Here is a 24,049-nt window from a genome sequence, read left to right on the forward strand (position 1 = left end):
CTTTCTTCTTTTTCTTTCTTTCTTTCTTTCTTTCTTTTTTTCTTTGATTTCCCTATCTGTATCTGAGTTTTATATCTGTATGGGGGGCCCACCTGTCTTAGTCTCCATCTCTCAGTCAAAGAGTTTCTGACCATGTGTCTGTCTTTTGTCACCATGTCCCTGCCCACATCCCTTTCTCTTCCTCTCCCTCTCTCTCATCTCTCATTGTAGATGGGCTTAATTTGTGTGGGAAGAGGTAGTTGTGACTCTTCCCAGTTATAGATCCAGATGATCCCCGTTAGCAATCCAGAAGAGAACTTATTCCACAGATGCAAATACAAAATTATAGGAAAGAACTCCAATTAACTCTATTTGGGTCACATGTCCCACTTCGAATCAATATATACAAAGATATTTGCAAATATGGTTCAACATGATGGATTAGTTTCTGTGGCCGGAAATCAGTGTACTGTGATTTCCCACTATCATAGTATCATATAATGGAGGTGGGAGAGGATTCATCCCCAAAAGAAGGAGTCGTACTGACCAATATAGGAAAAAAAGAGAGAGAAAGATACAGGCAAAGACATAATTGTTTGGTAAATAAACTCTGTAGATATCTGCTCCCAAAAATATGGGCTTAGCTCTGTAGGGGAATAAATCTTTGGCAATGTTTTTCAATTCCTTCCACAATCATCAGTCTGCCCAGGTTTTCTTAACTGTGCTTGAGTCAATTTTGATAATTTATATATTTTTTAAAAATGTAGATTTTCAATTTTATTGGCAAAAAGTTGAACAGGCTTTTCCTTATAATGTCCATCAAAATGTAAGCCAATGGCATAATGCCAAGAGCAAATCTGTAAAAGCTATTCTCTGGAGGGCTAAAACAAAAGTATTTAAGGCTGCAGCTCTCTCTTGGTTTGGCTTAATCCAGGAATAAAATTGAGTGTCTAGAGAATGGATGCATATCCTTTAGGCAATTCTCCATATATATTACTTTTCACAAGTGAGCTTTTGATAGGTACTGGGCAGCAGAAATTTCTAGGTTATAACCTCTGACAAGAACTTGGAGCACAAATTATTTTACAATGCTCAATTTCATATGTTTCATTGGTCAGTCAAAATGGAGAGAATTGACAGTCTTGCATGAAAGTTGAGACATCTAAATAGGATATATGTCTGAAGAGAAAACACAGTGTTGGTCCACAGAATAACTACCTATGGATTGGGCCAAGCTTTTCTCGGAACAAAACCGCTGAACAAAACACAAGACAGAATGACAAATAACATTCTGTGAGGGCTGAGAGAAGCTACCATGCTGCCGTCAGAGGTACAGATAAAGCCGGTGGAAAAGTATCATTCGGGTTTCATCAGGAAAGTCATAGTGGAGATGGGCTTTGTGAGATGAGAAGGACTTCAGTGGGCAGAAGGGATGCAGATGAGCAAGAGAGAACTTCATGAACATGTCTGTGAAATATATTTCTTTATAGAGTTTAGGGAATAGCTGAAGGGACAAAACAAAGGTTGGATGAAAAGAGGAACCAAACTATTGTCCAGCCACTGTAGTGTAAGGAAGTCCAAGCCAAACACTGAATGATGTGGCAAGTGGCCTGAGGTACAACAGGCCCTAGAGGTCCCAGCCCCAGTGGAGCTGCCAGTGGGATTCCGCTACACGAATGACCCTAACTACAGTCCCATGAAGCAGAGGAAGTACAGCCAAGCCCTGACTGAATTCAAACCAACCCTGAGAAATGTTATAATGCTGTCGTTTTAAGCCACTGCCTCTGGGTGTGGCCTGTCCCACTAGGGATATACTCAGGTCTGGAACTCCTTGCTTAGCCTCATGCTACCCTTATACTAATGGGAGCGAAGTAATGGGCCACATCCTGACTTTCAACCATCCTTCACAAAGGATATGAATGTTTTTCTTCTTTCAGAAGAAGGACCTCATAAGTGGGGGTATGGAAGAGAAGAAGTTAATCCCGTGCCAGTGTTGTTAACTATACTGTGCCTATTAACATTCACCTTGTATGCACTTTCTTCCATTTTCCCCACATTATAAAATGCTTTCCTTCATTACGATTTCAATGATGCTTGGCATTACTAGACATTCTAAATCCAGGGTTCTACCTTTTTCCCATTAAGATGTACATGATGGCTGACATCTACATGAGTGAACCCTTGCATGGGCTGATCTCATGGGCTCCAAAAGCCCACTGCACTAGCTATACAAGGCTCTTGCCTTCGTTCTTTAGTGCAGCCCAGTTTAGAGGTGTTGACTTTGTGAATATTTGTGAAAATCTAGAATGTAATTTAAGAATATCATGTAGGGCACCTGGGTGGCTCAGTCAGTTAAGCCTCCGACTCTTGATTTCAGCTCAGGTCATGATCTCAGGGTTCTGAGATGGAGCCCTGTGTCGGGCTCCACATTCAAAGGGGAGTCTGCTTGAGATTTTCTCTCTCCTTCTGCCCTTTCCCCCCACTCGCACTCTCTTTCTCTCTCTCAAATAAATAAATCTTTAAAATTAATAATAAAAAAATACCATGGGAAGTTTGTTGGAATAATTTGTTCCTTGATTCAACTTTACCAGACAATGGAAGAAAAAATACCCTAATTCTTTTATTTTATTTTTTTTGTTATATTAGTACATACATACATTACCTCATTAGTTTTTGATGTAGTGTTCCATGATTCATTGTTTGCATATAACACCCAGTGCTCCATTCAATACGTGCCCTCCTTAATACCCCTCACCAGGCTAAGCCATCCCCCCACTCCCTCCCCTCTAAAACCCTGTTTGTTTCTCAGAGTCCATAGTCTCTCATGGTTCAACTCTCCCTCTGAAAAATACCTTAATTCTTTAACTTAACTCCATTCCCCTCTGCGTAAACTGCCCTTCCTTCTTTCACCTCTAGATAATTTAGCTTTTGATAGCTACTTGCTCTCTCAAATTCTCTCTCAAAAGGCAGCATCAATTTTCTTTCAACTGATTTTGATAGCCTTTTAAATGTCCTTCTTGAATGAAGACTGCATTTTATCAAATTACTTCTTTCTATGTCTCTCTGGCTCTGAGGACAGGTCCAGTTACCATCTTTACTCTTCCAATTCCAGAATCAGTACACAGCAAATATCAGGCACTTTGTAATTCTTGGCAGAACTAAAATTAAATATGAAAACTAAAAATGTTACCTGTCTCAGAAACTGTAAGCAAGGGACGCCTGGGTGGCTCAGTCGGTTAAGCGTCTGCCTTCGGCTCAGATCATGATCTCAGGGTCCTGAGATCGAGTTCCGCATCGGGCTCCCTGCTCAGTAGGGAGCCTGCTTCTCCCTCTGCCTTCTGCTCCCCCTGCCTGTACTCTCTCTCTGACAAATAAATAAAATCTTAAAAAAAAAAAAAAGATTTAAAAAAACAAACAAACAAAAAAGAAACTGTAAGCAAACTTAAGTGGAAGAAAATACTCTCATGATTAATTTTCACAGGACCTTTTTAGGAAAGGAATGAACTGTGAATATAATTAATTATAAATTAATTGTAAAAGCAATGGTGGAGAATAATAGAAAAATGAGAACAAGAAATAGCTCAAATAAAAACGTAAGAATCGTGGGGGCGCCTGGGTGGCTCAGTTGGTTAAGCGACTGCCTTCGGCTCAGGTCATGATCCTGGAGTCCCAGGATCGAGTCCCACATCGGGCTCCCTGCTCAGCGGGGAGTCCGCTTCCCACTCTGACCCTCCCCCCTCTCATGCTCTCTCTCTATCTCATTCTCTCTCTCAAATAAATAAAATCTTTAAAAAAAAAAAAACGTAAGAATCGTGATTAATTCTCAAACATAATAATGAAGTGACCAATGGATTGCTTTTTTTAGCTTTCTAATATCCTCTGTTCTTTCTAGAACTTGAAATCTAGTTTGTAATTTGACCCTAGAAGCAAATATTATATTCCAGGTCAGTATATTATCTATTAGGGAATCCTTCAACACTAATTTCAAGGCAAGGTCTTAAGTGGCAGGAAAATGGAGAAAAGGAAAACAAAATAACTGACCAGTTAGGACTTTCCTCCTTTTATCTATCCTTACGGCCACAGAGGAAATAGAGATAAATCAGAGATTGGAGACAAACAATGATTATAAAATTCTAGTTAGTATCTCCAGCTAACTCGGGAGCTATCATAGTCACTGAAACAAAAATGGATGTTAATGAAAAGAATAATCAGTGGAATTTCTGAAAGGGAGTACCTCTACCAGTAATCCCAAAGCCTGCCTGAGCATAGCACCCAAATTAGTAGCCATAATTCCAGGAAGACGCCCCACTGGTAGAGCAGAACTGCAGTGTTAGACTAAGCTGAGATCTGACATGGATTTTGTCATCCATCTTTTTAATGGCCCTTATTAAAGTATAATTTACATATGATAAACTACACTTATTTTAAGTAGACCATTAAAAGAGTTTGACAATTGATAACTACCACAATTTGTAATCATCATCACTATCCAGATATAGAACATTTCCTCACCCACAAATGTTCAGTGGCTCTTTGCAGTCAATCCCACCTCATTCCTGGACCTAGGAAACCATTTACCTGCTCTCTCTCCCAGTAGGTTAGTTTTGTATTTTCTAGAATGTCAAGTAAATAGAATCACACAATACGTACTCTTCTTTGGCTTCTTTGCTGGACATATTTTTGAGAGTCTTCCGTGTTGTTGTGTGTTCTTTTCTCTTTATTATTGAGCAATACTCCACTATATGGCTATACCAGAGTTTGTTTATTCACTCATTTACTGATGGACTCTTGAGATGCTTTCAGTTTTGTGCTATTGTGAATAAATTTGCTATGAATTTCTTGAGCAAGGCTTTGTGTTGACATATATTTCTATTTATCTTAGGTAAATTCCTATGCATGGAATTATTAAATGATATGATAATTGTATGCTTAAACTGCAAAACTGTTTTCCAAAGTGTGTGTACTATTTGACACTCCTTCCAGCAGTGTATGAGTTGCAGATGTTTCACATCTTTGTGGAGCATCTTCAACACTTGATATTGTTAATCTTCCTCATTTTTTTTTAGGCATTCTAGGGGGTATATCTAGTCGTATATCACTGTAGTTTTAGTTTGCATTTCCTGATGACTAATAATGCTGAGCATCTTCTTGTGTGTCTTATTGACCATTTGTATATCTTTTTTTTTTTGCCAATTATCTGTTCAAATCCTTTGCTCATTTTGTTATTGGACTGTTTGTCTTCCTGTTTTTGAGTTGTAAGAGTTTTTTATATATTCTGAATTCAGGTACCTCTTTCATAAATATTGAAAAAAATTTCTCCCAGTCTGTGGTATGCCTTTTATTTCTTCAGTGGTTTCTTTCAAACAATAAAAGGTTTTAATTTGGGTGAAGTCCAATTTATCTTTTTAAAAAGAATTTATGGTTTGTACTATCAAAGAAACGATTGCCTACCCCAAGGTCATACAGATTGTCTCCTATAATTTCTTCGAGTTTTATAGTTTTGGCTTTTACATTTAAGGCTGTGATCCATTTCAAGACAATCTTTTTTTTTTAAGGTTTTATTTATTTGTCAGAGAGAGAGAGAGCACAAGCAGGGGGAGTGGCAGAGTGAGAGGGAGAAGCAGGGAGCCCGATGTGGGACTTGATCCCAGGACCCAAAGGTAGACGCTTAACCAACTGAACCACCCAGGCGTCCACAAGATAATCTTTGTATATAATGTGAAGTACATGCTGAGATTCATTTTATTCCTGCGGATATCCTGTTATTTCAACACCACTTGTTGAAAATATTAGCAACGGACTGACTGAATTACCTTGAAGTCAGAATCAAAGATCAGTTTATATTCAATTTGTGTGTATATTATAATTGTATATCTATATAATTACACAATTATATATGTCTGTATAATTATATATTACTATATAATTATATACTTCTATATAATTATAATTAATTTGTGTACATATATCCAAACTATTCTATTCTATTGACTATTATTATGCTAATATTCATTACCTTAAGTTCTATAACTTTATGGCATCTTGAAATTAGATAGTGTAAGTTTTTAACGTAATTCTTATTTTTCACGTATTCAATATGCTAGATTTTCTGCATTCCATAGAAATTTGATAATAAATTTGCCAATATCTACAAAAGAAAGGCTACAGTAATTTTGCTTGGGATTAAAATTGAACCAATAGAACAATTTGGGAAATTTTGAAATTTTAATAGCTCTGATTCCTCCAACCCATGAACCTGATATACATCCCCATTTGTTCAGATCTTCAATTTTCCTTACCAATAAATGGTAATGTTCTAGGTGCAAATATTAAATAAATTTTGTTAAATTTATTTTTACATACTTTATTTTTGTGCTATGTACATAGTATTTGTCTTTTTTTTCCCAGTTTTTCATTGCTCGTATAAAAAATTCAGTAGAGTTTTGTATATTGAATTTGTATCATGCCATCTGGCTAAATTCACTTATTCTAGTAGCTTTTTTGCAGATTCATTAGGATTTTTAAAATATACTATCATGGGGTGCCTAGGTGGCTCAGTCGTTAAGCATCTGCCTTCAGCTCAGGTCATGATCTCAGGGTCCTGATATTGAGCCCCGCATTGGGCTCCCTGCTCAGCGGGAGGCTTCTTCCTCTCCCACTCCCCCTGCTTGTGTTCCCTCTCTTGCTGTCTCTCTCTCTCTTTCAAACAAATAAATAAAATCTTTAAAATATATATATATATATACTATCATATCTTCAGCAAATAGAAAGTTTTGCTTCTTTTTCTCCAATCTAATTACCTGTTATTTGTTTTTCTTGCCTGTTGCAACAGTGAAGATCTCCAGGAAAATGGTGAATAAGGTGGTAAAAGCTATTCCCTTGCCTACTCCCAATCTTAGAGGGAAGGCATCCAGTCTTTCACTGGTAAACATGATGTTAGTGGCGGGTTTTTCAGTCTCCCTTTATCAGGATGAAGAACTGTTCTATTTCTAGTTTCCCCAGGATTTTTAAAAATAGGTAAGTGTTGAATTTTGTAAGTACTTCTACTGTACCTATGGCAATAATAATCTGATTTTCTACCCTTATTATTCTTTTAATATGGTGAATTACATTAATTGATTGTTGAAGGCTAAACCAATCCTGCATGTCTGGGATAAATCTACTTTGGTCATGAAGTGTTATATTATTTATATATTGCTGGGTTGGATTTGCTAATATTTTGTTACGAATTGTTGTCTGTGTTCCTGAGGGATCTGGGCCTTTAATTTCATTATCTTTTGATACCTTTGTTTTCAGGGGAATTCTGGCCTCATAAAATGACGTGGGAAGCCTCCCTTTCTCTTCTATTTTCTGGAAGCTTTTATGTATGACTGGTATTATTCTTTCTTAAATTTTTGGTAGAATTCACTAGGAAGTCCATCTGAGACTAGAGTTTTCTTTGTGGGAAGGCTTTTAATTAAAATTCAAATTGTTTAAAAAATACAATGCTACTCAGATTTTATCTTCCTTTTTTTATTATTTGTGACTTTCACTTGTCTATTTTTGTTTATTTCCATTTTAGCATTTCCATTTCTGTCACTTAAGTCTATTTTATCTGGTGCACCTGTGTCAGAACTTGTGTAAGATATATACTTAGGCATGAAACTTGAGGCTTTGTTTATCCTAGTGTATCTTTATTTTCTTTTACATTAATTTCTGCTTTTATTGTACTTTTATACTTTATTTTCTTTGGTTTCTTTGGTTTTATTCCATTTTTTTTCTAACTGTATTCTTTCCTTCTTGATTTTCAACCTTTCTTTTTCTTTAAAAAGCATTTATTACTATAAATTTCCCTCTAAATGCCTTTCTTACCCATCCCTCAAGTTTTATTCATTAGTATTTTCATTACCATTGAGTTCTAAGTCTATTTAATCACCATTATTTCTTTTTGACTTAGAGTTACTTAGAAATTCATATATTTAAATGTTTAAGTGCATTATGTTTGCTTTTTTTACATTGTTGTTATTGATTTTATACTAGATTGCATTGTTGACAGAAAATATGAGTTGTATGATACCTGCACTTTGCAATTTGTTGAGGCTTGCTTTATGGCCTAGCCCATAATCAGGTTGGTTGGTTTGTTCCTTATGTTCTCAAGAAGAATATGCATTCTTTAATCATTGGTTCTAAAAACCAACAGTTCTCTCTGTATCTATTAATCAAGGCTGCTAAATATATGATTCAAGTCTTCCATATATTCATTAAACTTTTGGTCTATAATTAAAATATTGCATTTGTCCACTTCTTGCATTATTACATCAATTTGGCTCTCTATATTTTGAGTCTTTATAAATTTGATACTATATTTTACATATTTTAGTGAGTTCTGTAAAGTTAGAATTTCCCGTTGAAATAAGCCTTTTATCATTACTGTGTGACTCTAACACTATTTTTTGTCTTATATTCTATGTTAATATTAACACAGACTCCAACAGTTTTTGGCCAGTATACCTTTTTAAATTATTTTTATTCTTTTACTTTCAACCTTTCTTAGTCTTTACATTCCAGGTGCATCTCTTATAAACATACAAATGGATTTTGCATGTTTATATCTAACAGTATCTGTCTTTCAGCTGATGAGTCCAGATTTTCTATAAATCTATAAAATCTATAAATCTATAAATTGTTACCTGGACTTGTTTCTATCATCCTGCTTGTGTTTTTTCCTTTGTTGTATTTTTGTATGTTTCTTTATTCTTTCTTCAGGCAAATTATTGGTTTACTTTCATTTTTAAGAAATATTAGGGTAAAAAATATATAACACAAATTTGACTCTTAAATCACTTTTAAGTGTACAATTCAGTGGCATTAATTACATTCACAGTGTTGTGCAACCACCACCACTATCTATTTCCAGAACTTTTTCATCACTTGAAACAGAAACTCTGTAACTGTTAAGCAATAACTCCCTCAGTCCTCCCTTTCTCTAGCCCCTGGTAACCTTAATCTATTTTCTGTGTCTATGAATTCGCCTATTCTTGACATTTCACATAAGTGGAATCATACCATCTTTGTCCTTCTGTGTCTGGTTCATTTCACTCAGCAAAAAGCCTTCCAGGTTCATCCATGCTACAGCATGAGCAGAACTACATTCTTTTTCATGCCTTAATAATATTCCAATGTATATATATACTGTATTTTATTTATCCATTCATTGGTTTATGAACATTTGGGTTGTTTCCACCATCTGGCTATTCTGAATAATGTTGCAATGAGCCTAGGTGTACAAATAACTGTTTGAGTCCCTGCTTTCAATTATTTGGTCTATATACCTAGGAACGGGATTGCAGTTTGCTTTCTTATTTGGTTGTTTCCTTCTATTGATTAAAGATTACAGACCCCATATCTATTATTAACTTTTAAGCAATATTTTGCATTCATAATAACTAACCAAGTCTACAGTCAGTATTTTAACCCCCTCCAAATAACACAAGGAATTTAGAAATGTAACTCATAGCCTCCTTCCCAACTTACATAGATTTATTGTCCAGAATTAGTTTCTGTGTTCTTTTTAACCTCACAAAGTATTTATTATTATTATAATTATTATTACTGGTATGCTGATATGATACAAATTAAATAACCACTGAAAGCATATAAATAGAGTACATAACTTAAAAAACAGGAGATTAAAAAAGTGAAATCTTGACGTAAATCTTTCAATGTAAAAATATTCTGATTTTTTTTAAGTTAGCTACTACATAAAGATAAAGAAATAAAAATTTAAAATTCTTAAAGAAACCACACAAACTTTCAGTACTGTCCAGAGCAAACAAAGAACTAGGGTAACAAATTTCAGCTCAAGTTTAAAATCTATGATGTAAGTTGACATTGCCATAATGTCTAACTCTGGTTTGTTCATACCTGTGTACTAATAAAAAATGATATATCATTGACCTTGACTATACTAATCAGTTTCTGAACTATGCCATCTGAAGTACCCTAAATTCTTTCCTCGATGCTTTACTTGTGGCTCAGCAGACCAATATGGCTCAACTACTTCACTGGTCAGCACTGGTCCTCAAGTGCCTAACACATGCCAGCCTAGTTCCAGTCACTAGGGACACAGCATTGAACATACAGACAAAAATGAATGCTGTCATATTTGAACAGACATCTCCAAAGAAGACAAATAGCCAATAAGCACATGAAAAAATGTTCAATATCACTAATCATTAGGGAAATGCAAATCAAAACCACAAAATACCACCTCACACTCATCAAGATGGCTATAATTTAAAAAAAAAAAAAAGAAAATAACAAGCGTTGATGAGAATGTAGAGAAATGGGAACCCCTGTGCACTGTAGGTAGGAACGTAAAATTGTGCAACCACTGTGGAATACAGTACGGTGGCTCCTCAAAAATTAAAAATAGAACTAAAAAAATAGAACTACCATATGATCCACCAACTCCACTTTTGGGTACATCCTCAAGAGAAATGAAATCAGAGTCTTGAAGAGATATGTGTGCACCCATGTTTATAGCAGCATTATTTAAATTAGCAACATGTAGCTAGATGAGTGGATAAGCAAAATGTGATATATACATACATTGGATTATTATTCAGGCTTCAAAAGGAATTTAATTCTGACACATGCTACAACACAGATAAAACTTTAGGACATTATGCTAAGTGAAATAAGCCAGTCACAAAAAGAAACAAAGACTACATGACTCTCCTTGTAGGAGGTCCTTAAAGTGGTCGAAATCATAGAGACAGAAAATCTGGTGGTTGCCAGGAACTGGGAGAAGGGGCAGAAGGGGGAGTTAGTGTTTAATGGGCATAGAGTTTCAGTTTTACAGGATGAAGAAGATGGAGATGGATGGTAGTGATGGTTGCACAACAATATGAATGTTCCTAATACCACTGAACAGTACACTTAAAAATGGTTAAGAAAACAATAGAGTTAAGATAATAAATTTTATGTGTATTTTTTACAATAAAAAATTGAAAAAAAAATAATTCCTTGAAGGAGTTTACACATGGTCAGAAAGAAAGGAAATGAACAAATAAAACATGTACTAGGCCAAATGGTGAAAGTGTTCTAGAGGAAAGCAAAACAGGGGAAGAAGACAGGGAATGCTAGAGAAAGGGGCTGGGGGTGGTTGCAGCAGTCAGGGAAGACTTTACCCAAGGAGGTGATGTTTGAGCAAAGACCTCCCCTAGCTCGGCACTCTCCTTCTTAGAGAAGAATTGCTGCGAAGAGGGGGGCCTCTGAGCCAGGACTACATTTCCCAGCCCTCCCGCATCTTGACATAGCTGCATAAGTGATTCTCTCCACTGGAATTTGAGTAGACAGGCTTTCTCTTACCTCTAAGCCAGGGTATTTATGAATCTGCGATGCTCCTCCACTGGCTCGTCCCTTTTCTGCCAACTGAAGCAGAAGACTCTGAGGCTTCAAACAGTGCTGCCCAAGAGAAATATAATGTGAACTATATATGTTATTTTTAATTTTCCAATAGCCATAATAATACATGTTTTAAAAAATGGGTGAATTCATTTTAATGATGCATTTTGAACCCAATATTTCCAAAAATTATTTCAACATATATCCAAGATAAAAAATAATGAGATACTTTATATTCTCCCTTTTATTTTTTCAAAATCCAGTATATGTTTTACATTTACAGCACTATTAGCCTTTTTTCAAGTCCTCAGTAGCCACATGTGGCACCACATTGGACAGCGGAAGTCTAGAATATGGTGGAGCCATAAGATGAAAGGAGGTGGGCCCCTGACTCTCCATATGCGGGACAGCCACCCATCAACCAGCAATACCCACATTGTATCATTACATGAGAGAAAAATAAACTTCCCTTGTGTTCACCTTCCAAAGGTTTGAGATTCATTTGTTACAGAAACAGATTCCTTGAGGTGGGATAGAAAATAAAAAACTAAAATATTAGAGCATTGGCTTAGTAATCAAGTAAGAGGTAGCACAAAAGAGACATTAGAAGCTGGAAATCAGAGACTCATGTCACATGGTTATAAAACTACCAACTGAGTGCTTATAAGACAGACCAGGAACACAGTGACCCTGTAGCTTTATAATAATTTAAAAGAACAAGAATGCCAACAGACGCTGTAGTAGTCTGCCTAGGCTGCCATAACAAAATACCACAGACAGGGTGGCTCGCACAACAGAGATTGATTTTCTCACAGTTCTGGAGGCTGGAAGTCCAAAATCAATGCGAGCCGGGTTGGTTTCTAGTAAGAACTTGCTCCTTGGCTATAAGAGAGCTGCCTTCTTTGTGTCCTCACAAGGTCTTCTCTGTACACGTGTGTACTCCTGGTGTCTCTTCCTCTTCTTATAAGGACCCTAGTCCTACTGGAATGGGTTCCCACCATTATTATCTCATTTTACCTTAATTACCTCCTTACAGGCCCTCTCTCCAAATACTGTCACATTGAGGGTTAGGGCTTCCACATATGAATTTGGAGGGACACAATTCAGTTTATCAATGATGCTGCATGCTCCTCTCTGCACTGAACAGAGTGCAAGTAAGAAATGTGTTCAGGAAAGAATCAGCTGGTTTGCAAGCAAAAATGAAAGAGAATGAAGAGAATCTTGAAATCAAGGTGAGTTTGGAGCCTTGTGGTTTTGGAAAGCAGACTGCTTCTAGATACCAACCAGTAGGAGATAACATCTGAAATGAGCAAAAGTGCCCATTAGATTGTTCTAGTTAAGCAGAGGTTTGCGAGGCTAAAACACAAATCATGGTAACGTATTCTCTTCCCACCAAGCCTCTTGCTTCAAGGGGCCTCAAGTCAGCCCATTAAGTTAAGAGAGAAATACGTATAGGAGCAAAGAGGGGAAGAAATAGAGCAGGCTTAAGAATAATTTTTAAGAAAGAACTTTGGATGTGGTTATTGGCAGATGGAACTGCCTAGAAATCATGGGAATAATGTTTCCAAAGAAATCAAGGGAATAACCTTTCCAAAGCACAGTGATCTGAGCCTTAAAAAGCCTGTGACTAAAACGTCCTCCTAGGGACCTCAAATATCCAACAGCAGGATGCAGGCTGTGAAAGCTGTGCGCACTCCAAGGAAGTCAGATTCCTTACTGCTGAACTCAGCGCCGGAAAGGATAATGGACAAGAAAGAACACCCTGGGGGCAGAGCCAAGGACCACAGCAAACAGTGGACAAGCAAGTTCCTCCCAGGAAGCAGAACCACAGTCTAATGAAGGAACTTTCTCCACCTCCCAGGCAGGGAGCCTTCATAATGCCCGCCCAGTCAGATTCTCCATTGCTATGGACCAGTTACTGCTATGGATCTCCCAGTCTGCCCTTTTCCAAATAAGAGTCTCTTTTGTTATCCTGTTCTTGACAAACCTCAAGGTTTATCACGGGGGAGGTGGGCAGACAATTTGCTTTTGAATTCCCAGGTCTCTGAGCCAAAGGAACACAGGACCCAGAGCGCCTAGACTTGGGTGGAACGTTGGGTTGTCTCCTTTAGGAAGGAGGCCACACAGATACTTGGTGGCCAGGGGGCAGTCTGTGGCAGAAATAGCTAGCTGCCTCACAAGTTTGTACTCCCTTCCATAGTGTTCAGTTCTCACTGGGATGTGCTGCAGAACCAGTGATTACGATCACAGCTCCCCTTAAATCCAGTGTCTCCATGTAACTAGCTGTTCTTAAGAGAACGTGAGTAGAAGTGCTATATGCTTTGTCTACTGTCTGTTTCTCCTTCCAACAGCTAGAAACAGAGGTCTCAGGGGACTGTCTAAAGAGAGTGCACACAAATGGAAGGAGCCTGTTGCCACAGACAGGAAATCTACCTGGCATCCAGGAACACCATTATCAGACTGTTCCATGAATGAGAGATTGACTTGTTTTAATACATCACTGAAATTGTAAAGTTTCTTTGCTCTAGAAGCTCAAATTAGCTTAATTAGCGCGCCCCTAAAAGAGGTGAAGGACAGTGGGATAGTTCTCTAGATGAAAAGCATTGCCGGCAGAGGGAAACAGGTCAGTAAATGCATGGCCCTTAGGCAGGAGAATACCAAATGTTTTCAAGGATTAGCAAGGAGCTGAGTATGGCTGAAGCAAAGCAAACAAGGGGAAAATTGAAGGTGATAAGATCAGAGTTGTAAAAAGAGGCCAGATCCTTAAAACCTTGTAGGCCACTGTGATGACTTTAGCTTTTACTCCAAATGGGTTGGAAAGCCACTGTAAGTATTAGGAGAGGAAGGAGGACATGATCCGACATTTTCATTTGGATCACTATAGCTGGTGCTTAGGAACAAATCACAGGGCAACAACAAAGAAATCAGCTTTGAGACTATGAAAACAATCCAGGGGAGAGCTAGAGGTAGTTTGGAATTGGGAGGTGGTGGTGGTGGTGGTGGTAATCAGTGTTTAGATTCGGGATATATCTTTAGGGTATACGTCTGAAATTCAGGCATAAATAATATTTATGCTTCTGGGTGGCTCAGATTAGAGAACTACATGTGCATCAAGAGTAGAAATTGGTTCCCAGCAGCTCATAAAGCGCTTAGTATCCTCTGGAGTGAAAAGGAAACAGCACTATTGTCTTGGTACAGGTATTAATAACTAATGTGTAAAACCTAAATGAAACTAACTGAAGGCCTTATGAATGCCTTCTGAGTCCCCAGCCCACAAAGAACTCCTCACTGAGATTTAATGCTGTTGAAGTATATGCATCTTCGGTGCCACCTTTCATATTAACCATGAGATTGTCACTGGCCTCAGAGACAAGGCTGCTTTGGCTTCTTTCTAACAGCCAACTGTGATTGTTCTAAAGCAAACAAACAAAAATCAGCTACCTCTTTAAACAGGAAAACTACAAAGATGTCAGTTTTATAGCCATGAAATTCAGTGAAGCTTCCTCGCAGGCTGTATGGAGGTTTCTTTCTCTTACTTTCTCATTGCATGTTTAACCAGAGAATCATAGAATAGTGAAAGCAAGATTATTCTTACCAGTGTGCAAATTTTAATTCATCTCTTTCTTTTACATGTTTAATTTTAGCCCTATAGTTGCAACATGTGGTATCCCCCACCAGCAATATCATCTGCTTTTCCTCTCTTCACATGTCCCCTTTAGGCTTCAGCTGAGCTTGTAATTGTTTTCCTCCTTTAGAGGAGTCACTGGAAAAAAAAAGGTAAATCATTTATATAACTGTATTTTTCCTCAACTAGCAACTTTGCTTGGTTTATGTTGACAGTGACTAAGGTGAAATCTTTTTGAAAATTTTCATTATTAAAAAAAATCACAAGATTACAAAAAGTTGAGGGAAAGAGCAAACACTAATTACCCTAAGTGGATATTCCAGCATTATGTCCCTGTAATTGCAAACATCAATAAAATATTTAACAACCATGAGACAAGTAAAGAAATCATTAAAATGGAAAAATACATTTCCAGAGTAAATTTCAGCAAGCTAAAGAAAACAAGTGGTCACATGGGAACATAATTAAACAATAAGAAACCCAGTAAAACTGGGTGTGAAAATAGGAAGAAATCCTCCTTGAGTCAAAAGGATAGACGAAATATAATTTCATCAGCCAAAAAAATGTTGAATAACTGAAATAAAGAGGAATTACAGACACACGCGTGCACACACACACACACACACACACACAGAGGATATTGGACCATTTTACTATGCTGGTGTAGGCCTAAGGGGGAAAAATAAATGCAACAAAATATTAGATATTATTTGCAAAAAAACAAAACACATAAGGATAGAAAAATATTGTCATGTTGCTTACTTAAACTTAAAAAAAGGAAATCATGCTCCCTTGTGGATAAGGACCTACAACTTTTAAAAATAAATTTAAAAAATTAAACAGAAGAAACATAATTTTTTTGGCATTCTTTTGGCCAAAACACAATCAGTTTTGATGGTACTTTTATAACAGACAACATCCAGAGAAGAGAGAAAGAACACTTAATTAAAGTATGTCTTTAAAATGTAGACCAAAAGAGTATGTCCTAATTCGTAGGGCCTTATAGGTTCCTGTGCCATATGGTATCATTCTTCACACATGTGTGCAGCTGAATATAAGAACAAGACAAAAGTCTCTGTTCTGCCATCTCAGAAGCTACAATTTATTTGATAGTCATGGTCTAGATAACCAGTGAAGCTTTTATTCATATCTTTAAATCCTTGACAATAATAATAATCTAGGCATCCCAAGAAATTCTATTAAGTTGGTCAGGCAAGCTGCTGTTTTCTACACTATCTTCTGAATCCTTCTCCTTTTATGGGGAGACTCTCTCCTCCTACCTTGTTAGGAACACAGGGTCACCTCCCACTCAAGCCTTCCAGGAAGAAGGACCAACTCCTGCCCCGGTCTTACCCGATTCCGCTCACATCTGCACCACTCAACTATGGCAGCCCTGAGCTCTTTCTTCTTGGGGCCGATGCCTTCAGGGTCCTATTCTCTACAGCTACACTGATATACTTATCTGAGAGCTGAGAGGCCATTAGTGAATATGCCCAAGAAGTGGCCATGTTAGTTTGTGACCAAAGGAGTAGAGAGGAGCATCTTGGGAAATCTTCATGGAAAGAGACCAAACATTGGTTGAATCACGATGTCTCTGCTATTGTGAGAGGGAAGGAATTATAAGAACATGGTGTCTACAAGGATAAGAAGGTAAAATAACAATGACCAACAGAAATTGTTCTCAGACTCCCTATTTCAGCCTGATGTGACTTTGCTGGGGGGCGGGAGGAGGGTGCGAGCGGGCCCCAAGGCCATCTCCCGTACTCCACAGCAGTAGCACCTCACAGAAGCAGCAAGGCCTGTCCTAAAAGCAGTGAAGACCCAGGGCTGGTTTCATGAGATGACAGCAGTGGCACCTGGCACCTGTGATGGGGGCACAATGGCATCACAGAGTCTCCCTGACCTGAGCTCCAACAGCTTTGCTGGCCAGAGGTGGCCATGCTCCCTGAGGACACCTGTTGTCACGCATCACTTGTAGGGGCAGGAAGAAACCAACATATGGCCATGGAGGCCTTGGGTATCAGACAAGATGGGAAGGACCTGTTTGAGGGTATGTAGGACTGGGGACTCCCAGAATTCACTGGGGAGGCAGGGGTGAGTCTCTGAACAAGGCTAGAAAGTCCAGTGTATTATAGTAAATATTACAGAGAAATTACCCCCATTTTCATCCCCGGGGGTGGGCTGAGGAAAGATATCTTAATGGGCTACGTGGGCGATATTGGTTAAATGATTACTCTTTCCAGGAACAGTTTACATTTTAACAGGGACTTCCTGTAGACAATACATTAACTCCTGTTCATGAACATTTCCCCCTGGTTGTTTAGAGGAGGCCTGGGCTAATACATCTCCATTTGGGCCCCACTTGGCTCTACTTCTCTAGTTTTTCCAGGGTGGAAGGCCCTGCATGTGGTAAGGTGGCTCTGGGTTAGGAAAGGTAGTATCTGTAGTATTTAAACATACGTTTCTAGCCCTGAGCTGCTAACCCCAAAGTCTTCTTTCCACCCACTTCAACCCCAACCTCCTCTTTCTAGTGCACCATGGGAACATTTTCATATGGTCCTGCAAAGGATTACAATGAATAAATGCTATGAATATAATGCCATTGGGTAGGTATAAAAAGTACATCCAGCCATTTAATTTTAAGCTTAGAAGGATAAAGGTCACAAAGGTCAGTCTTTGGCCTGATATTTGTTTTTTTGTTTTGTTTTGTTTTGTTTTTTTAAAAGATTTTATTTATTTATTTGAGAGCGAGAGATAGAGAGCACGAGAGGGAAGAGGGTCCGAGGGAGAGGCAGGCTCCCCGCCGAGCAGGGAGCCCGATGCGGGACTCGATCCCGGGACTCCAGGATCATGACCTGAGCCGAAGGCAGTCGCTTAACCAACTGAGTCACCCAGGCGCCCTGGCCTGATATTTGTTAACATTCTCCTTATTAATGTATGTACATCACGTAATGTAATAAGCAGAGATGTGTTCAGTTTCACCAAATATGGAAATAAAAAACGATTTCAGCAATATCCTTATATACTCATACTAAGTGATAAGGACTTATTACCGAACGGTTTTAAGATGATAACCTAAGTGTCAAATAAGTATTTAGAATGAATTGGCAGGTTCATAGGACTTCCAAATCAGCCCTACCACTTTATTTTTTTTTAAGATTTATTTATTTATTTGAGAGAGGGGGGAGAGCGCACATGAGCAGAGGGAGGGGCAGAGGGAGAGAGAATCCTCAAGCAGACTCGCCATTGAGCACAGAGCCTGACACAGGGCTCGATCCCAGGACTCTGAGGTCATACTCTGGGCTGAAATCAAGAGTTGAAATCAATAGCCCCAGCCCTACCACTTCAGAGAGAAAGCTGGGGCCTAAGTAAGCAAAATTTTTGTTCCAGGTTACCCAGCAAGTGCTGGTCAACCTTGGTCTAGAACCTGTCTCTCTACTCCTCAAAGTGAAGTCCTTCCCTTCTATAAGGCTCTGGAAATTAAGGTGAAGCTTGTCCCTCATTTTCTCCAGAATCTCAATTCCAGGGCAGCGGTCAATTCCCATTTTTATTCTCCCACCCACCACGATCCCTCCAAACTACCACATCCAAGCCTGCAGCATAAATGGGGCACCATGTAAAGGGGCACCCCATTATATACTCTCCACCATCACATTCCCAGAAACACCTTACCCAGCTCAAAATCCATTCTATCTGTTGTGGTCTGGAATATTTGTTACAGAACAACTCCCCTCTCTACATCCTGGCCTTCAACATGCACACACGACACATGTACACACACACGCACACCAAGTAGCTTTCCATTTAGTGAGAGCACAAATTACATGATCACTAAGGAAAATGACCTTGCTCCACAATGCTAAAGATGACAAGGAGTCCATAAAGATAAAGAATGAATTCCTCTGTTCCCTACGGGACATGTAATCGCAGCTTAGGCACCTCTCTTAGAACAGCTGGACATCTGGATGCAATTTCAGATGGGAGCCATATAACTGCCCTTTGGTATTAATATGATTTTTTTTTATTATTGTTGCTAAGGCTATGAGCAGGAACCAGTCATGGACTTATTCTCCTGACATTGCTTATAGTCAGCCAAGAATAAATCTTCTGCCTTCTCTGAACTTTCTAGCAGTTAGAGAGACAAATGTATCATATTCCCAGGCCCCTGAATGGCTGAAGACAAAGGCCACTTTAAATGAGAGCCCTCCTTTTAAGAACTATTAAACTGAACCACTCCAAGAGACTTGAGAATTGCCAGGATGTGAAGCCAAGTTCCCTCTGTTGCCTGTGCGGAGAAAAATCGGGTTCTAACTAACTCTGTGACGGCACTTTGGGGAACAGATGCTCCACCCAGATGATGGTGCTTGCAGGAGTGGAAGAGAAAGACAACATCCAAGGAAGCTGAAATAGTAACGGGACAGCTCACACTGTCCGACAACGTGAATGAAGTGTAATAAATCTTGGGATATGGAAACCCAAAAGGATAAGACTATTTGCGAGTTTGAGAGGCTATGCAGTAAGTCTTTTGCAGAGAAGAATGTCACCTATCATCTGTATATATTTTCTAGATCACAGCCTTTGCTGTCATTCTTTGCTGTCATCTCACCCGTGGGTTCTCATTGACCACCTTAACCCTTTCCAAAAACCGGTGACATAGCCACAAACCAGCAAGAGCCAGCCCTCTGCAACTCTGCATCTACTCCAGAGGGTGACACACCTGCCCGAATCTTCACTGATGGCACCAGAGGATCTATTTCTGAAACCATGGATTCAGAAGCATTCAAAAGTACTGATGAATAAACATACAACCAGCATGATGGTAAGGAACAAGACAGTAGGCATTGGGAAAAAAATACCCAAGCCCAACTCCAGAGCAGGTAAACTAGAAGTCTCTGGGTGTGGGATTCAGGTACTGGTATTTTTAAAAATCTCCCCAAGGGATTCTAAAGCACAGACAGTGTTGAGAACCACAGGCCTAGCACAATATGGAGCCCTGAGGACTATGGCCATGTGGGTAGTACAATACTGTTCCAAAGTCAATGAACTTCCAGGCAGAGCTTATAAAGGTAGAATTGCAAAATCAGCATGAAACCTGGTGTTTTTTATTTTAAAATATGGCCCCAAAGTGTTTGACATTTCTTCCATCGAAAGGTAGGGTGCATCAAAAATAAATTCAAAATGGATGAAAGACCTAAATGTGAGACAGGAAACCATCAAAATCCTAGAGAACACAGGCAGCAACCTCTTTGATCTCACAATAGCAACTTCTTACCAGGCACTCCTCACCACAGGCAAGGGAAACAAAAGCAAAAATAAACTATTGGGACTTCATCAAGATAAAAAGCTTCTGCACAGCAAAGGAAACAATCAACAAAACTAAAGGCAACTTATAGAATGGGAGAAGATATTTGCAAATGACATATCTGATAAAGGGTTAGTATCCAAAATCTATAAAGAGCTTATCAAACTCAATACCCAAAAATAGATAATCCAGTTAAGAAAGGGGCAGAAGACATGAATAGACATTTTTTCTAAAGAAGACATCCAGACGGCAACAGACACATGAAAAGATGCTCAACATCACCATCATCAGTGAAATATGAATCAAAACCACAATGAGATACCACCTCACACCTGTCAGAATGGCTAAAATTAACAACACAGGAAACAACAGATGTTAGCAAGGATGCAGAGAAAGGGGAACCCTCTTAACTGCTGGTGGGAATGCAAACTGGTGCAGCCACTCTGGAACACAGTATGGGGGTCCCTCAAAAAGTTAAAAATAGAGCTACCCTATGACCCAGCAAATGCACTACTAGGTATTTACCCAAAGAAAATACAGATTCGAAAGGGTACATGCATCCCAATGTTTACAGCATTATCAACAAAAGCCGAACTATGAAAACAGCCCAAATGTCCATCTGCTGATGAATGGATAAAGATGTGGTATATATATAGGATAGAATATTACTCACCCATCAAAAAGAATGATATCTCACCATTTACAACATTTTGGAGGAAGCTAGAGTGTGTTATGTTAAGCAAAATAAGACAGAAAAAGATAAATACCATGATTTCACTCATCTGGAATTTAAGAAACAAAACGGATGAACACAGAGGAAGGAAGAAAAAAAAAAGAGAGAGGGAGAACACCATCAGGGACCACTAACTACACAGAACAACCTGAGGGTTGCTGGAGGCGAGGTGGGCAGGTGATGGGCTAAATGGGTGATGGGGATTAAGGAGGGCACTTGTGATGAGCTGGGTGTTATATGTAAGTGATGAATCACTAAATTCTGCCCCCGAAACCAGTATTACCATATATGTTAATTAACTAGAATTTAAATAAAAACTTGAAACCAAAAGAAAAAAAACAAAGGTAGGGTGTGTGTCCTTTTCTCTCGAATATGGGTGGATCTTTGACTGTTTCATCAAAAAAATATACCAGAATTGATGCTATCTTTGTTCTAAGGCTATATCATGAAAGGCAATACAATTTCCACCTTGTGGGCTTGGGTACTCATTTTGGAGCCCTGAGTCCCCAAAAAAGTCCAACCACCTTAGCCACCATGTCATAAGGATTATCAGGCTACACTGAGAAGCCACCTGCCGGGACTCTTCTTGATGCTCCACCCAACTTCCCAGTCACCATCAGTGTCAACTAAATAACTGAGAGATTGACAGATCGTCTACAAAATCTGGGACTCGAAAGCATCAAAGTAAATAAGTGTACTGGAGTAATGTCTCTGAATTTTCCCATCAAACACTCATTTTCCAGTCTTCCTCCAAATTTAAGATCACTCTTTAAGCAATCAATGAAATTACAAGGGTCTGAAGCTACATCACAAGCTTTTCTTGTTCTGAATAGTGGCTACCTTTGCAATGAAAGAGAAAAAATAATCTGAAAATGCAAGGAAGAGGTCTGTAACAAAACCACCTAACCTCAAAGAAACAACCACTATCACTTTGAAATATCAGAGAAACGAACGGGCTTTAATAATTTGACTGTGGGTCTAAAAAACTGAATGGTTGTCCCAAAAAGGAATATCCATGTCCTAATCCCTGGAACCCATGGATGTCACCTTTTTTGGAAAAAAGGTCTTTGCAGATGTAATTGAGCTAAGGATCTTAAGATGAAACCATCCAAAATTATACAAGTGGGAACTATATTCAGTAACAAGTGTCCTTGTAAGAGATACACAAGAGAGTTAACAGACAGAAGGGGAGCAGGCAATGTGACCACTGAGGCAGAGATCTGAGTGAGGCAGCCATACATCAGGGATTGCTTACAGCCACCAGAAGCTGGAAGAGGCAAAAACAGATTCTCCTCTAGAGCCCCCGAGGGAATGCGGCTCAGTCAACACCTTGATTTCGACAACTTCTGGCCTCCAGAACTGTGAGAGAGTAAATCTCTACTATTCTAAATCAAAGTTTGTGGTGATTTGTCACAGCAGCCACAGGAAATTAATACAGTTGGGGGAAAAAAAATTTCCTAATCAAAATGTTCTGCTTCTACAGAAGGACAAAATTTAATAAATTGCAGTTTTATTCTTTATTACTTGTCTCCTCATGCTTCTACTTAGAAGATCGATTTCAGTTCAAAATATCATTTCTAATACAAAAATGTCAAATTACTATTGTTATTTTTCTATATGTTTAATGTTTCCATGCTCGTCTTTTAAATATGATCTAAATGATTTTTTTAGGCTGTATTTATCAGCAACCTAAATAGAGTACAAAGTAAAGGGCTTGATTGAGCATTCTAAATTCTGCAGATGGTGCACTTAAATGCTGCGAGGTGAGGAGGAGAGAGCAGAGCACTATACAGAAAGGATAAGAAGAATGATAACCTTTCTGTAAAGTATGACTCAGAGGGCAATGTCTGTAGACATGCTTTAAAAAGGCTGTCTCAAATCCCAATAGCAGGACATCCTACAAAATGACTTACCAGTATTCCTCAAAACCATGGAGGCCAGCAAAAACGAGGAAAGTATGAGAAATTGTCACAGCCAAGAGGAGCCTAGGGAGACATGAACACTAAATGTAATGTGGTATCCTGGAACAGAAAAACATTAGGAAAAATGTAAGGAAATCTGAATAAAGACTTCAGTTCAAGAATAACATATCATTATTGGTTCATTAATTCTAACAAAAGTACCACACAAACATAAGGTATTAATAAAAAGGTAAAAATGCGTGCCGGACATAGGGGCACTCTGTGTCCTCCCATCTTCTCAATTTTCCTGTAAATGTAAAACTGTTCGAAGCAATAGTCTAAAATACCGCAAGCGGCGCGCGTCTGCGCGCGCGCGCGCGCACACACACACACACACACACACACACACACACACACACACACCTGTTTCTATCAATATTCATATTTCAAATAAGAAACTAAAGTTGAAGGAAGTGAAACTTTTAATACAAATCAGTAATGTTGAGGACATTTTCTCGACTACTTCCCAGAATGCTGGTGCACTTTGCAAAGAATTATTTAATAAGGCTTTTTGCCCTTAATTATTGGCGATGTTCTTAAAAAGGAACACCAAAAAACTTTTCCGGAATTACAAAGATAAATAAATAAAAGGAAAGAAAGAAAAGGAAAAAACAGCTGGTTCTGCTTGCAGTCTAGTTTCCAGGACTAACTGGCGTGCCATCTGCTCGCAGCACAGAGTGGTAACCATGGTTCACGTGTCACACCAGCGTGCGGTGTTAGGAAGTTTGCCCCAACACGCCTGGACAACTTAGCTTCAGCGCAGGTTGCAAGGGGGAGGGGGTGGCGGCAGCGGCGTCCAGAGTCTGTATATCGTTTTTTCCAAACTCCATCTGCTTTCCCCTCCCCTGGCTGTGCCCGCGGTCTCCCAGCGCGGCAAGCTGAGGGGACCGGAGCGGGCCTTTTATGCATAACAAAAGAGCCCTCCTTCTCCTTCTCCCGCCGCCCCGCGCCGCCCCCACCTTGGCTTCCAGCGGCCACCCGGGCCCGCGTCCCCGGCAGGAATTGGCTCCCGGGCTCGAGGTTTCCAGGTACCCGGAAGGGGGAGGGGGCTGAGGCGGCAA

At 39.0% G+C, this 24,049-nt stretch overlaps 1 protein-coding gene and 1 long non-coding RNA gene across 2 annotated transcripts in view; one reads left to right on the top strand and one right to left on the bottom strand.

The window, feature by feature from the left end:
• Window positions 1-3,305: 3,305 nt before the first annotated feature.
• On the bottom strand, window positions 3,306-24,017 carry LOC141374098 (uncharacterized). The gene is made up of 4 exons (XR_012380681.1): window positions 23,948-24,017; window positions 22,937-23,048; window positions 11,332-11,427; window positions 3,306-3,361 (listed from the first exon to the last, which is right to left on the bottom strand). It is a non-coding gene; the product is annotated as an uncharacterized lncRNA (long non-coding RNA).
• The window catches only part of E2F7 (E2F transcription factor 7), a 39,372-nt gene continuing 39,326 nt past the window's right edge, over window positions 24,004-24,049 (top strand). The window contains exon 1 of the mRNA XM_073900618.1: window positions 24,004-24,016. The gene's annotated coding sequence lies outside the window, so the exon portion shown is untranslated. The remainder of the gene's footprint in view (window positions 24,017-24,049) is intronic.

The sequence above is a fragment of the Callorhinus ursinus genome, unplaced genomic scaffold, assembly GCF_003265705.2.
Source record: "Callorhinus ursinus isolate GAN/ISIS: 27379988/994484 unplaced genomic scaffold, GSC_fseal_2.0 scaffold14, whole genome shotgun sequence".
Lineage (NCBI taxonomy): Eukaryota > Metazoa > Chordata > Mammalia > Carnivora > Otariidae > Callorhinus > Callorhinus ursinus.